This window comes from Sycon ciliatum, chromosome 6 (genome assembly GCF_964019385.1).
Source record: "Sycon ciliatum chromosome 6, ocSycCili1.1, whole genome shotgun sequence".
Lineage (NCBI taxonomy): Eukaryota > Metazoa > Porifera > Calcarea > Leucosolenida > Sycettidae > Sycon > Sycon ciliatum.
The window spans coordinates 24,018,426-24,034,898 of NC_088648.1; the positions used below are offsets into that span (position 1 = coordinate 24,018,426).

At 47.6% G+C, this 16,473-nt stretch overlaps 1 long non-coding RNA gene across 1 annotated transcript in view; it reads right to left on the reverse strand.

Annotated features, from left to right (window-relative positions):
• Positions 1 to 1,646: 1,646 nt before the first annotated feature.
• The window catches only part of LOC135819467 (uncharacterized), a 22,150-nt gene continuing 7,323 nt past the window's right edge, over positions 1,647 to 16,473 (reverse strand). The window contains exon 3 of the long non-coding RNA XR_010553920.1: positions 1,647 to 1,719. This is a non-coding gene — a long non-coding RNA (uncharacterized LOC135819467). The remainder of the gene's footprint in view (positions 1,720 to 16,473) is intronic.

Here is a 16,473-nt window from a genome sequence, read left to right on the forward strand (position 1 = left end):
GTACCTGCCGGATTCGGAGCGCGAATAGGCTTCCATTCGTGAAAACGAGCTCTCCGCAGAGAATCTGACGAATCCTCGATCCCAGGTGGCGAATCAGCATTCGTTTCTTATCAGTACGCGTGTTGCGAAAGGTGCCGTGTGGTCGTTCGTTCCTGACACTTACGAGAACCAGAGGGTTCATAACAACCTTCCTCCTTCTTCCTACATGGTCACCTCTATCTTAACGACATTATCACATTCGCTTCCATGACATGCAATTGGGCTTGAAGCCAGTTTGTAAAATAAAAATATATACATATACATACATGAACTCCAGAGAGGATTGGTGCAGGTTGTAGCTGAGGGGGAGGGGGGGGGGGGAGGCTATGAGTTCTGGTAGTGGCAATCGATATTTCCGGTCCGTTTGACTGCGTCTCTCACGCCGGCCTCCTCAACAAGGCAGAGCAAGTAGGTACCGGTATCAGGAAGAATCTTCCCTCTGGTCTACGCGACTACCTGAGTACTGTATTTTTGACTAAAACTAGAAGAAGAAAAGGTGTGGTCGACTTACAACCAGGATTCGACTTATAACCGAGAACGATCAGTATCTTACAAACAAATGTGCACATTTTTGCCAGTTTATTGGCCTTTTCAAGGATTTGGACGTTATACCTTCCAATAAGGAATGTTTACATGATTTGTTGGTGTGTTAGTAGCAGGGAGTGGTAAGTAATAGTAGTGCTTCTTTAGGTGAAATCTTTAAAAATCAGAATTGAGACCTCTGGATAAGTGGGTCACCCTATAACCGGGGTCGCCTTACAACTGGTAAAACACGGCAACCGCTGCGTAAAGGTGGTAACTGGAAGCAACGCTTCCAACAAGTACCAATTACTGCTGGAGTGCCCCAATGCAGCGTCCTGGGGCCCACATTCTTCATATTGTTTTCTGCTGACATCAACCAACGCCTCTCGTATGGCGTTGAGGGCCTCTCAGCTCAGTCGACTTTTCAGGTACTAGTGAACTGAATTGCTAACCAACATTGGGATGGAGCGGGCTGGCAAGTGAACGTTTGCAACATAAAAGGCTGAAAGAAAAGCGACAATAGTGATGACCCAGACCAATCTGTCCCCTTGGAAAAACGCGATTCCGCGGCCAAGGCAAATTTCGCAGAAGTTTCCATCATCCGCGGAAATCACGGAATCCACATTTTTGCCCGCGGAATCTGAATTTTTAGGGTAAGTTACTAAAATTACTACTCAGAAAGCAGCAGAAAAACTACTTGTAATTTGCGATCTGTTTGAGCACATTTCTTTTGCCAGTGCAAGTCTCTCCAAGATTCTTCACTCTCATTCAGTTTGTGACTGCAAAGGATAGTATGAAAAGTGCTCCTTCATGCGAGTAGTTGTCATATCCTCTACGAGGAGGGTGAAAAACCTGCAGAAAGTGCCGCAGATTTTTGATTTTACCGCAGAAAATGCCGCCGAAAACCTCCCTTTTCCCCGCGGAATTTGCCGCGGAATTTTGAATTCTTGGCCATGTTTTTCCAAAGGGACAGACCAATTAGAGCAAAAATTGCTGAAGAGAACGGTCGCAGAAGACCAATTCACACTCCCACGGATTGCTTAGCACAAAATTTGCGTCCGAGTCTCACAGAATAGCTGAACTCACAGTGAGTTAAGGTTTATTAGTTTGTCAAACACATTATCAGGAAGGGTCGTGAGTTGATTGAATGATAAGGACCTGCATAAACAGACCATAAAATGTGCAGAAACATTACATGGCAATCAACGGTAAAGTAAAGCTATTTTAGGTCAAATTGATACATTGGAGCTCATTGTCTGCTACTTCGTAGGTTAAGATTGTGTGGGTGCCATGGGGTGGGCTTCCTACCTGGCTATGGAGTTTCACAGGAATCATGAGTTTTGAATCCTGATGCAACAGTCTTCGGTCAAAACCGATCTAGAGTGCTTATTTGGCGCTCTCAATTTGCACAGCCCTTGCCACATTGGAAGTGACACAAATGCGTCATCATCATCACTATCGTCATCATCTGCGTTGCCGAAAAAATAATAATAACGAGAGAGCTTGGAAGCTCAGGGCCCCACACTATGCTTTTTTGCCTTGATGACCTAGACAAAAAAAGCATAGGGATGTTATAAATTCATATAAATTGTTCCTTCTTTTTAAAGACATAACCTGGGATTCGGACCCCCACTATCGCCCTGCATGCATCCCCAGACACACTTCGCATACATACTAATTCTTCCAAGTTGCTTCACGTTATGATCTTGCATTTGAAAGCCCTATTTGAATATGCATTGTGGCCAGCCGCCTCTGATGGCACGGTACGGTACGGGACAGGTACGGTCGAGGGTAATTCGACACCGTCTACCGCCTTGATGACCTAGGCAAAAAAAAGCATAGGGATGTTATAATTTTTTCAATTCTCATATTTTTTAAGCATAACCTGGGATTCGAACCCGCACTATCGCCCTACATGCATTCCCCCATACACTTCGCTTTCATACCCATTCTTCCAAGTTGCTTCACGTTTTGATCTTGCGTTTGAAAGCCCTATTTGAATATTGCGGGCAGCTGTATGTGGCCAGCTGTGTTTGATGGTAAGGTACGGTACTGGACACATACGGGATAGGGACAGGTGTGACACAAACACACAAACAAACAAACACACAAACCCCAAATTACAGCTGTGTGGACCCTGGCTAGCGCCAGACGTTACTGAAGTAACGTCTTCTGCATAGCTAAGGGAATAAAATAGTCTCTTTCCCTCAAACGAGTTAATAAAAATAAAAAACGGCATTATGCAGCTGTGTTAGCAGTAGATGCACAGTGTGACTGCCAGGCATCTCTGTCAGATGCCAACTGGCAATTCTCATGCAGAGACATACCAGTCCACGAAACTGGTAAATGCGTCAGGACGTACACACATCCAAACCAGGCAAAAACCATCACGCAGCGAAAGGGCGACCTCTCGTCAGTTTAATACGGAAAAAATAAAAATAAACATTTTCTTGCCATGCTCATCTTGCAAACTCCATATTTTAGTCTTTTATCCAGAAAATGGCTGCTGCTTCGCCAACTTGCTGGATTTGATTGAGCAAGGTTGGTCATTCTTTGACTGCTGTGATAAAAACATCTACGAGTTTAAGAGTGCTGAAGATACCCATGAAGCAGCCATCTGTCGAAGGCTCGCAGCAAGTGGCTTATCCAGTCGTGGATGGTGGTCCACTGTCAAGCGTACCAGTGGGTGAGATCCACAAAGCCCAGCAGTACGGTGTATCCGGCATGCTTTTTGCATGGTTGAAGGACTACCTGCTGGGCAGGTGCCTGAGTGTCATTGTTGGTGGGCAGTCGTCCAGCCCACACCGCATCACAGCCCGAGTTCCTCAAGGTAGCTTGTTGGGACCGACACTGTTCCTCCTCTACACGAAAGATGCTGATGACCACCTTCTACCAGGTGTACATCTGGCCGCTTACGCTGACAACACAACGCTGTTTCAGTGCCTATCAACCATGGATACCATTGACCACAGCTCAGCAGTCCTGCAAAATGCCCTCTATGCCCTTGTAAATCGGGGCACCAGGTTGAGAATTGCGTTCGAGCCAGCAAAGTCCCAGGCTTTCACTATTGACCATCACCGCCCCGCCTCGGACCTCCCAGCAGTACAGTTTGCGGGTGTCCCCCTCAATGGAGAGAGTAACCCCAAGCTAGGTTCTTGGGCTGACTCTCTCGTCCGTCTTGAAAAGCATAACTACCAGCTTGAGACAGGGCTATCTGTCAACAGCCGAGAAAGTTGCCGCAGAGTCTTCCCTGCCTGTGCTGTCCCTGTGTGGAATGCCCCACCACCCGCCGTCCTCAGCCAGCCACCTGACCGGAAGCGGCTGCAAAGTTTCAAAGGGTCTGTCTTCCGGCACCTCCATGCTCAGCAATGGCACTAGCCCACTGACACTGTACATCTGCACACATGCCCACACACTGCTGCATATTGCCATGCTTATCCTTTTCTCTGGATCTGACTGTGCACCCCTTACGCATTATATAAGAGTATACATGTACTATATTTAGTTCTCTCGTACTAACTTGCTTACTAACCCTCCCCCGCTCTTACTCTCTCTCTCTCTCTCTATCTCTCTCTCTCTCTTTCTCCCCTCTCTCCCCTGTCTCTCTCCCCCCCTCTCTCTCCCCCTCTCTCTCATTCTCTCTCTGTCTGTCTGTCTCTGTCTCTGTCTGTCTGTCTGTCTGTCTCTGTCTCTGTCTCTGTCTCTGTCTGTCTGTCTCCGTCTGTATCTGTGTGTCCCTGTCTGTCTCTGTCTGTCTGCCTCTTTCTGTCTGTCTCTCTCTGTCTGTCTGTCTCTCTCTGTCTCTGTCTGTCTCTGTCTGCCTCTGTCTGTCTGTCTGTCTGTCTCTGCCTGTCTGTCTGTCTGCCTCTCTCTAACAGACACATCCGTCCGGTGATCAGTGAACGGAATGAACGGAATCCTGAGAAGGCGTCAATAGCTTCTCATTTTCTTTTTCACAATTTCAGCAGTTAAGGTCCAAGACTGGCAAGCATTAAGGACTATGGATAAAACAATAGCATTGAGTAGACGTAATTTCGAGCCGATACCGATGTTTTTATCCCTCCAGATTGTTACAAGTCGTGCAACAGCAGCCGAGGCTGCTGCAATCCGACTCCTCACTTCTTTGATTGAACCCTGATCATCAGTAATCGTGCTAATAATAATAATACTAATAATAATAGAACAGTTCGCGTACAAGGCAGCAAATGCTAACCTTTCCGCTTCTGTCTCTTTTGAGCTCTGCTACATGTGATGGTTGTGAAAAAAGGAAAAGAAAAACACCCGAAAGAAATGAAAGTGCACAACCGGATAGAGGTGTGTATGGAAATGGGTGTATGTAAGTACGCGCAAGCGTGTGCTGGTGTGCGTGCGGAGAAGTGTGAGGGCGCGTGTGGGAAACGGAGTGCAAGCACTAATAGCCAGTGTACGGATGTTAAATCTGATCCACAGTACTACGGCCTGCTCGAAACCTGGCCTGCTCCTCGCTCAGTAGGTCTTCGATGCAAGGTGTCAGACGGTTGAGTAGAACACGCAACATTACTTTACTAGGGTGACTTATCAACAACTTTCAGGTGGCCTTTCTTTGGCAGTGGATTCATGGTTGACCGGAACCATTGCCGTGGCCACATGCAGGACGACCATATCCTGTTACAGATCGTTGTCAGTATGTCAATGACGAAATCGCCACCCTCTTTGAGTAACTCTCCTGGGATCATGTCATCGCCGGGCGACTTGCCTGCCTTCAAGTTTTCTACAGCAGGAGCTACCTTCACCTTGAGCATTGATAGATTTCTGTCATCATCATTGAGTGGCATTTCTAGATCTAGATCATCCAGTACCTCCATGGCAGGGTTGATGTTGTAGGTAGACAGGTTTGTTTGGCTTTAGTTAGAGTGGAGTTCCAAAACAGGCCTAAACCTAATGACAATGGTCCTACTGATAATAAGAGAAAAGAAAAAATATTAAAAAATAAGCGGACAAACAGAACAGCGAAGAATATTAGGTAGATAACTAATATGAGCACGGCAGCAGGGAAACAAATGTCACAAGCACGGCAACCGGGAAGAAAGGAGTGAGTGAGTGAGAGAGAGAGAGAAAGAGTATGAGAGAGAGAGAGAGGTGTTGGAGCAGATGAGTTCATCCTAGTTGATGGTTACTGCCTAACAGAAAGGCCAGGCTTAGCCATTTGCAAGTGGAGCGCTTTCTTTCGAGGCGTGCTGTGTCTGGGAGCTGGTTCCACAGGATAGCTCCAGCATGGCTAATGCGCTTAGCTGAGGATGCAGTGGTGGACACAGGAACGATGAGTTACTTGCTGCTCCCTCCTCGTGTTCAGAGAGAGGGACGACTGGTGAAAAAGCTTGCAAACAGAGTACTTGAAAAATTGTTCAGGCAGCGCCAAATGAATACAAGAATGTGCATGTGGGTGTATATGCTGAGGGTATGGGCGTTCATGTGTTTAAGTAAGGGAGCCGTGTGAGTGCCAGAGGCTGCCCTGCACACCGAGCGAGCCCCACGTTTGAACAAATCATTTAGGCGCTTATCCTGATAAGACGATAAGAACGGGGCATAGGCAGCAGATGCATAGTCAAATTCTGATAATAGAAAGGACATGAAAAACTGAACACGGCAAGAAAAAGGCAAACATGCTGCACTTCAATTTAGTAGCCCAATCTTGGCGGCAATGCGGCGTGCAACATGGCTTGTCATGGTGTTCCAGCTCATATCTGAGTCGAAATGTAGGCCAAGATACTTGGCCGTTTTCACAACAGGCAGAGTCCGCCCATTACAAATGAAATGCAGCTCAAGTGCATGAGATGGGGATGGGGGAATAGGCAATATCTGTGTCTTTCTTTCATTAAGAATTAAACCTCGGCCCTTCTGCCAGGTGGCCAGGTGCTGAACAGCAGCTGAAAGGTGTGCAGAAACAGCTTTCGGACACAGGTCGGAGCAATACTCCGCCCAGCGATCGGCTTCTTTCTGGCTTTCCGTAAGTAGCTCTCCACCCTTGTTCTCAATGACAACGCCGCTCGCGGCCCATAGCAGACAAAATAATTCCATTCGCAGTCGTGTCCGGAGGCAATCTTTGTGATCAAACCGCTCAAGTTGCAGATTAGTTCCTGGAAAGTATTTCTAGGGATTTTATTGTATTATATCGCGTCCATTCTTATCCAGCTGAAGGGCCTTCGACAGATTATTGCGGGTACAGAGGACGCCTCTTGCTAAAAGTTGCGAAACAAATGCCATGAAATTGCCTTCACTCAAAGTAGAGGCCTCTCCAATATTCTGTTTTCCCTCCTACCTTCTGCCGTTGATCATGACATGGATCATATTCTGGTCAATAAATGCGAATAATGCATCTGACACATCTAAAAAATTGCGATTATCCCGAAAAAGCCGGCAAAAATCCGAACCAACAACTGGTTTGCGTGCGTTCGGGTTTGCTTGGTGCAACACATTTTCCACTATCCACCAACTTGGCCAAAGAGCACAGGTTCATGAAGGCAATCCTTCCTGAGTGCTGGAGGTCGATGCTCTGGTATGGCTCCAAAGTTTTATCACAACCGTTTTCCGCTTGCACCCTCGACTCGGATCCTGTATTTGACTCATCGGGAAACTGGGGCAATTACTTTTTCACTAATCTTCATTTTGAGCATATAACTATGTGTCTCTCTGTTCGGTCACTTCTAATTCACCACCCGCAATTATCCTGTCACTCTCCTCGCAATCATCCCCAAACTCCTGCCCAGAAATTTAGCAAAATCAAAAGAAATGCGTTGTCAGTAGCGACACTACGCCTGCCGAACATGGCTTCCGCCAGACCAACCTAAACTCCAAGAACATTCCAAGAATATTATAACTGCACCGGCTGGGACAAGCTAGATGAACATCTTTGCGCTTCTCTAAGGCCACAGCCAAAAGCTATCGTTTGTGGTGACTTTCATGTGAATATTGACCGAAGTGCCAGGGACCCTCAGTTGCACTACTCAAATGACTTACTGAACAGCTATGCTCCGCATCACCGTGTCAACAAGTCTACGCGATTTAGCTCAACAAGCCAAAACAGCATCCCGGATTTGATACTGAACAATTTTGATCCTTCCACCACAGTGAAGATCATCCCGGTCGCTTGAACGTATTGTTCATACACAGCTTCTACAGTATTTCAACACAAACAATTTCTTGCCTACTAGTCAGTTTGGTTACAGACACCAGCATTCCACAGCAGATGCCTTAGCGCTAGCTGTAGAGAACATCAATGAAGCACAAGCCGCCGGCCGGCACACCGGAGTGACATTTGTCGAAAGCCTTCGACAAGGTAAAGCATGGCATTCTGGCTGATGACCTCTTTGAACTGGGTCTCACTAGCACTGCTTTTCAATGGTTTTCAGACTACTTGATGTATCGCCGGCTATACTTGGAGACAGGAAAAACCAGAAGCACAACTTATGACAGTCAGTCAGGGATACCTCAAGGGTCAGTTCTCGGACCTCTGCTCTTCGTTGTGTATGTGAGGGATATTGCCCTCGACCTTGCCCCTCATGACATCACCACTATTCAGTTTGCTGTTGACATATGAGCCCCAGCCAGCAGAAACCTGAACATTTGTAATTTTTTCAAAAATTATTTTTTCCCTCGAAATTGTTTCTACACTATTAATCATTCAAGTTATCAAGTTTGGTGGCAATCTGATAAGCGAAAGCATGGAAAATATGGTTTGAAGTCACACAGGTCAAGATTCAGTACAGTTGGCGCCGCATCCATGCCTAGTGACTCCATGCAAGTTGATCCTACAGTTTCTGATTGTGATGTGGAACAGGTACATGTAAGTAAATAGAATGCAAGTCAGGCTTGCCCTCTTGGTGCTGCAGGCATGAGTAGTTCAGAAGTGTGACGATATTCCGTATACATCACTACCTTCTTTACAACACCAGAGTGCATAACGATGATTGGTGGCTGGCCTTCCAAATTGTGTTCAGGGACCTCTGTGCTGGCAGTTTGAGTGTTGTCCCAAAGCTTGCCATACTGATAGATGTACTCACCAATACCAGAGACATCCACTCTCTTGCACACTTTCACTCAGACCATGATTTCAGCATAATTGTATTTCAATGATATGAGCGAATACTCGCGTTTTGTAGCACGTGAAGATGTTGCCCCAAAGCGTTCAGCCGGTTTGAGATTTTAGGGATCCCCTTTCTCAGCACAGGCAGCAGCCAGCTTGGCGTCGTCTGGCAAGGTAGAGTACTGATAATACTACGCTCTGTTTTGCGCCGTGAGAAGCCCTCCATCAGTGTCTGCAACATCATTGTTGTCGATGTAGAAATACGGATCGCTCAGCGGGTCGACATTCAGCTTCTCCTCGCAGTCGCTATTACTCCAGCACTGACTATCGTCGCCACCAGTATCCAGTATCGATTTTATGAGGGCTCTTCATTGCTATGCATATGAGACTCGCCACTGCTGGACAAACTCAGCGAGATCGCCACCAACGAAATATTTCCGATCGCGAACTAACTTTCAGCGCCGCTTCGTACAGGGAGTCTCACGCTGACAACTCTGGACCTAAGCCTTTGTCGCGACACCTGTCGCCATCGCTGTGTCTAAACTAAACCTCCGTGTGACGAGCTCTCACCTAGCGCTAAAATCAATTGACCAGAGACATTTGAAGAAACTTGAAACTCCTTTGACAACAAAGACACCCACTCGATCGAAAAAGAATCTTCAAAAGCCAGCTCACTGCGCGTCCCAAACTTTGACGTCACATTTTGATGATTGATATCAAGTACACAAGTGCTGGTTTTCGCTGGCCGGGGCTCATATCGCTGCGTGCGAGCAGTCCACAGCCAGAAGTTGTCTCCCAGCGCCTCACTGCAGCCGTTCAGTGCCTGGCCACTTGGTTGAAGAAACGTGGACTGATCCTTAAAGAGACCAAGACGCATATACTCGCCATACCACACCATAGAGCTACAAACCTAGACATCAATGTTGTACATGTATGCAATTCACAACTCCTACCAGTAATCACATCTGCCAAATACCTTGGCCTGCATTTTGACTCGGACATGAGTTGGACCACAATGGTGGACCATGTTGCTCGTCGTGTTGCCTGCAAAATTGCTGTCCTGCTGCGACATGCTTCCTCGCTGCCACATCCATGCCGACTCACCTACTTCAGATCTATCATTTTGCCTGAATTTTTGTATGCTTCTATTAGTTACTACCCGTATTTGACAGTTGCTCAGGAACAACGGCTACTGTTGCAAACCACCAGTTCTTAATTGGGAAAGGCCTTCGCGCTTATGGCATTGTATTCGTCGCAATGTTGTCTTTTGACTCCGCCGTACCGCTGATGTTGCTGCATGGCATACGCTATATGCGCTGTGTGTGTTTTGCTGTATACGCTGTTATGTCCAGTTTTATATGCGTTTGTTTTGCATGTACGCTGTTTTTGCATGCTATAAATAGCTGGTGTTATTAGTGTTCATTGTTAATTATTCGATGAAGTGAAATATACTGTCTAAAGGAAAAGAGTTGTCCTCGTGCCGTGTGGTCGTACGATCCTGACAATTTAGAGAATCTTAGAGGGTTCATAACATTTGGCGACCACGCCAGGATAGGAGCGAGCATGGCAGAGGAACTATGGAACAATTTGGAAGCCAGCTTTATCGACAATGGAGAGCGGTTAGGATTAGAAGGCGAGTTGTTGAAGGTACATGTCGAGCAGAGGCTCCAACAGTACGCGGAGCGTGAGGAGCGCAGTGCCAGACGGCGAGAGGAGGCGCTCCGCACCGAGTTTGCCAAAACACTAAAGGAGATTAACGAGCGCATCGCCAATGCGCAGGAGGGTGAGGGTAAAGCCACCATGGGAGGTACAGAGGAATCTCCCAGTCACCTCGGTGGGCGTCAACCGTTGATGAAAATCCCCTCATATGATGGAACGCAGCCATTGGAGCGTTATCTTGACCTGTTCGAGGACATCTGTTCCAAGAACGAGTTCGAAGAAAGCGAATGGCTGCTGCGACTGGGCATCGCGCTAGCGGGTAGCAAAGCGGAGAGGATATGTGATCCAGGGACTATAGAAACCGCCCTACGACGTTTGATATCAAAATCAAGTTATGACGTTTCAAAGTCACGCGACTCAAAGTTACGCGAAGCGCAGAACTCGTCACTTTTGTTTTGACAAGACTCAAGAGCTGTCCTCTTGTTAGGTGCTCGGGGAAGGATTCTGAGCTCGAGCGATTGTCGAGTAACTCAAGAGGCTCCACTTACTGTGATTGACTATGGCTACAACATCTAGTAGACGACGCAGCTCGATTCTGTGTGGAGTCGACTAGTCCCTGATGCGAAGGCGCTTGAATCGGACGACGAGAATTTTTACGGATTCAGCGCTGGCACCCGCGAGTCGTCCGCGAGCGATTCCGACAACGATGCTGACAGCGACGGCGATGATATGCCACCTATTAATGAAGAAGACGTATGGAGTCACAGCAAGCTAGAGTGCTGCTAGTGTTGTGTCGAAAATGCCAAGCCCCGACAGCTCGGAAATTTCAAACGCGGAGAGTGACACCGACTACTCGGAATCGGATGACGAACCAGATGCCCCCGCACCTGAGCCACCGACGACGGAGCAGGTGAAGCGTGGTCTCCTGTCTTCAGACATACGCGATGGGATTGAGAGAGGCTGTGGATGCAAGTCGACGAATCATTGGAAAGTAATCCCAGAGCAGCAGCTCGAGGACTACATATTTGAAGTCTCTAAACTGCGAGAATCGAAAAAGCGCATAAAGCAGTTTGTTCTTTGCGCACTGACTGGAAGCATGCGAAGGTCGATGACTGGTGGTGGTGATCGACCTTTCTATTTCCGCTACCATGTACGTGGTTACGAGTTGTGCAAAGACGTGTTCATGGCAGTTCATGCAGTGTTGGAAGTCATGTAATGAAGCGCCTTCCAAAAAGGCAAACAAAGGAGTCGTTCAACTGGCATGGCTTGACTGGAAGAACACCAGAGCACTTGGCCATTTCAGCAGACATAGAGCAGGATGTAGTCCAGTTTATTTAGTCATAATTATGCTAACATGTACGGTCTACCTCATCATGCAGTGGAGCGAGGTCGTGCTGAGGACCCTCCAGTATACTTACCAGCATCCGAGAACGAGAAGTCTGCATACAACATCTATACCAAGACTGTCACACAGTATTCGCCTGTTCAGTACCGGTCATTTTGCCACATTTGGAGGAGACAGGCAGCACACATCAAAGTGATGAAGCCAAGGACAGACGTATGCGCACTGTGTGACAATCTGCGGGACAAAATTCGTGTCGCCCATACAGAGGAAGAGACGGAATGTAGTGTCCAGGCCCTGCGTTTGCACATATCACTAGCACAAGAGGAGCGGCAGTACTACCGAGATTTAGTGGACGGCGCGCAGGCGTCACTGGATGAAGCTGAGGGCATAGCTCACTATACATTAGAACTGCCTAACTAGCAAGACTGAAGATATACAAAGTACATTACAAACTGTGAATTTGCTCTATATCGCTAAATTGACATGCCATTATTAAATAGGTGGTTAGGCACATTTTACCACCGCAGATCAACTTGATATTTTGTTTGAGCACATAACCATACCATACCAACATTTTGAGAGAGAAAAAAAATTGTCGCCAAAAAGTGCCATAGGGTGGTTTCTGTAGTCCCTGGCTCATGTATTGGATGCAATAATTACGAGGAAGCAAAACGAGAGTTGCTTGCCTCGCTCGGAAAGACTCCGGATAAAGCGTGGAAGACATTGCTGACAGGCAATCCGCGGAACTTGCTTGTGGCCCCACCTGCTAGCACTACTCGTTCTGCTAAGCGCCTAACGCATGTTGGAGCCATTATGTGGAATAGGTTGCCCCCAGGCTCAAAATGGTCAAATAGGTATTTGGATTCAAATCTCAAGCCTTGCAGTATATGAGCCGAGCCTGGCTTAGTCATAATTTTTGGAAATTTCTTTTTTCATGCCAAAGTTATGTCTATTATATCCCACTTCCATGATGAAAAATTTGGTGCCCATCTGAAATGTCTATGTGCCATAAACAAGCATACATTGTGCACATGTCACAGAATGGCTGGTATCAATGACACTAAGGATTCCAAGACCTTTCCAAACTCCTAGAAAACATGGGACACCATGTGGAGACAAGGCTTAGCAGGTGTGCAAGCAGTGCAAGAAGAATGAGCACTTGTGTTCTGATCATAAGATCCAAGAAAGAAGAAACAACAGATCTACATTTCATCATGACTCATGTCATTTTGTCACGCAATACGAATTTTCATATCCTTCATCATTATGTTGTGACTATATTTTTCGTTGGGTTGGGGGACGTCGCATCTTACCAAGAGAGTCCGTCATACTCTCTCCAATCACCTATGCCAGGATGAATTAATCCTTGCATGTAGCTCGTAGTGCTGCCGGTGCCAGAGATCTAGCTTCATTGGGGTACCGCCCTCGCAACTACATATAGATCCAGTAGACTGCACATCGCTAACAAGCGGCACTGGTTCTTTGTCCATCCTAGTCCATGTCATTCTCCTTCCCTGCCAAGGATACTGGTAGAAGGCGCCACGGGACAAAATGCTAGCAGGTAGAGTCAATGCATCACTTCGTCGTGTGGCACTATTTCCTTGAAACGAGGAAATTTTGTAATCCAGTACGCCACGTCATGAACACTAAATTGAAGGTAGCCGAAACAAAGTGAAACATCGCAGCAAACTCACCAGGCCGCTTGTCAGAATGATAGTCGGAAGACTTGTAAACGTCTCCCCATAGCTATACTCGCCGCTCTAGTCGTGGCCACGATAAGAAACACAGCCACTATGAATGAGCGACTCTTCCTCGTCAAGTAGGTTTGGGCGGACACGGATACAGAATGTCATCCTGCTCACCTCCACATTCTCTAGAAGCTCCATTACGATCTCTGGCAGCGCTGAGGAATCCCCACAACGATGAAAGAGGGAACACTGACGAAGTGTTGCTCAAACATAAAAAGGCTTCTCTCTTCATCCGCTTGCAAACTAAATTACTTGAAAGTGAATATTTTCGCGATTGCGCTCGAGTATAATTTTGCCAACTGTGACGTTTTGGTGATTTTCTCGATTTGTTGGCAAAACACGAAGCCACTGTTTAGCTTGGCGCGGCTCATATTATCAGCAACATAGGTTTTCCAATGCTCACAGGATTGATATCTGTTCGATACAACCAACCTTCCGTTTACTTTTCTTTCTCTTTTTCTCTTATATCTACTTTTCCACAATATCCTTTAACAATTTGCTCTGCATCCTTCTGTAAAAGTTTTCTGTTTTAGGTTGTCTCATGTCAGGAGTCTTTTTGCCCTGGCCATGGCGACAAGTACAAGAAGTATTAGTATAGTGGTTGACCCCCGCGAATATGGGAGTCCTTCGCCCAGCTCAGTTCTTACAAACAAATGTAGTGATTGTCTAAACGGCCTGGCTGAAATTGTAGACGAAATACCGCGAGAGCGATGCGAGGCAGCAGATCGGGAGAAGTGTTTGATTTCCAAGATTGATCTGCTCACCCGGAAGGTTGAAGAACTGTCTCTGAAAGTTGCTGGATCATCGGCATTTGATCACGGTGATGGAATTTCCGAAAAGGTCGACCAAAAAACAACGAACAAGAAAGGCCAAAAAAATCTGGTGGCGCTGCCACATCAACGAGTACAAATACGGGTACTTCAGGCAGCGACCACCGTACGACCTCCGAGACCTCCGTAGCTGTCGACAGTTCTAGTTCCTCTCCTGACAGCACAACCGTATCACAGCTCGGAAATTCGAAAAATGCTTCCATCTCAGCGCAGAGTGATTCACTTTCCAAATTTCGAAGATCACAACAAAAACAGTGGAGTATTGGAACTTGTTTGTGAATGAAAGCCTGCCGGAAGGAAGTGTGTGATGTTCGTCGGCAATCTTCCCTGCAGTGCAGTACCTGAGAAGATTGCTGAGTTTGTGACCATCAGAGCAAGTGAAGCCAAAGTGAACGTCAAGATCTACGAATGCAAAATTTTCAAAAAGGAAAGGTCCTCCTCGGCATGCCTTGTTCTGGATGCTAAGAGTGCAGTACTAGTAAATTCGAGAGACTTCTGGCCTAGACCTCTGTACTCACGTCTAGGGAATTTCGACAAGTATGACTCCACTTCTCCACCATCCCGATCATCTGCGGGTGACGATGAGGCAATGCCTTTCTCTCTCTCTTTCTCTCTCTCTCTCTCTCTCTCTCTCTCTCTCTCTCTCTCTTTCTCTCTCTCTTTCTCTCTCTCTCTCTCTCTCTCTCTCTCTCTTCCTCTCTCTCTCTCTTCCTCTCTCTCTCTTCTATTTTCGCGCCTGGTTGTGATGAAGCCGAGACCCAAGGTCGACAGAGCATCCCAGACCACGCCACCACTCCCCTTATTCATGGCTCACACATGACGGGTTTACGTGTCTCAAGTAAAAAAAATGGATCTGCTAAGTGGCCTACCAAATATACATACTGACACACGCCCAGCTGATGAATCGTCCGGTGCCATCAAGGGATCATCTATCAACCCGGAATGACCAGCACGAGCACGACCAACACGCTCCGATTGTACCTAACGGACGCCTTTGGCATAGCCTCCAAATTTGGTGACTTCCGCCATGCTCTCGCACTCCACTCCCCCGAAATCGCTATCGTCACTGAAACCAAGTTCACGATGGAAAAAATGTCACAAGCCGAGACTGCCATCCCTGGCTATGGCCCTCCAATGCAGTTGGATAGGACGGCTCAAGGAGGTGGTGTCGCTGTCTGGGTGCGCAACGACCTAGGAGCTATTGAGCTTGACATGGTTCCGCGTGACACCCAGGAGATCATATGGTTCACCGTTCGTCTGCGATGTAGTCGAACAGCTGTTGTTGCTGCCCTGTACAGGCCTGTTAGTGCTCCGGAGGGTGACACCAGCCTCATGGAGTATCTTGATCGCACTCTCGATGCTGCCCGATGTCATGGTACCCAGTTGATCCTTGCTGGAGACTTCAACGTCCACAACACCGACTGGCTTCATAGTACAAAGACAACACCTGCTGGCGAAGCAATGGAGGAGCTCAGTGCTGCTCATCACCTCACCCAACACGTGCTTGAGCCAACCAGGGGCAACAACACCCTGGACCTGGTTCTTTCCGACTTTGACACCCCGGTCCTGTCTACTGTGCACCCACCTCTCGGCCGATCTGACCATGCCAGTGTGATAACCGACTTCCTGCGTGCTCCACCACACCGGGAGCCTCCAACCTCGAGGTGCGTGTGGCGCCATAATTTGTCTGACTGGCCACGTTTGAAACATTTCTTTTGGCAAACAGACTGGTCCTCTATCATCACTGACGGGCTGAGTGACAACATTGACCTGTCATGCGAGCGGCTGACTGGCAAGATCTCTGAGGGCATGACAACGTTCATCCTGTCCAAGAGCCTCAAACTGCACAGTACTGACCCAGTGTGGTGGACACCAGAGTGCACCGAAGCCACCAAGAGGAAGCGAAATGCATGGAAGCGACTCTGTCTGCATCCAGCAGATGCACACCTCCAACTGGCTTATACCCAAGCCACAGCCACTGCCTCAGCATGCCTTAAGAGAGCTGAAGATACCCATGCAGCAGCCATCCGTCGGAGGCTCGCAGCAGGTAGTTTATCCAGTCGGGAATGGTGGTCCACTGTCAAGCGTGCCGGTGGGTGTGGGTGTAGCCATGACATCCCTACCCTCAAGGAGGAAAAGGCCGCAGAGCTCACCACCAGTCAGGACAAAGCAGAGAGCTTTGCCTGCTACTTTTCAGCGAAATGCAGCCTTGGTGATGACCTTGATGCCAGCAACCTCCTGTATGTCCGCCCACGATCTGATGCTTGT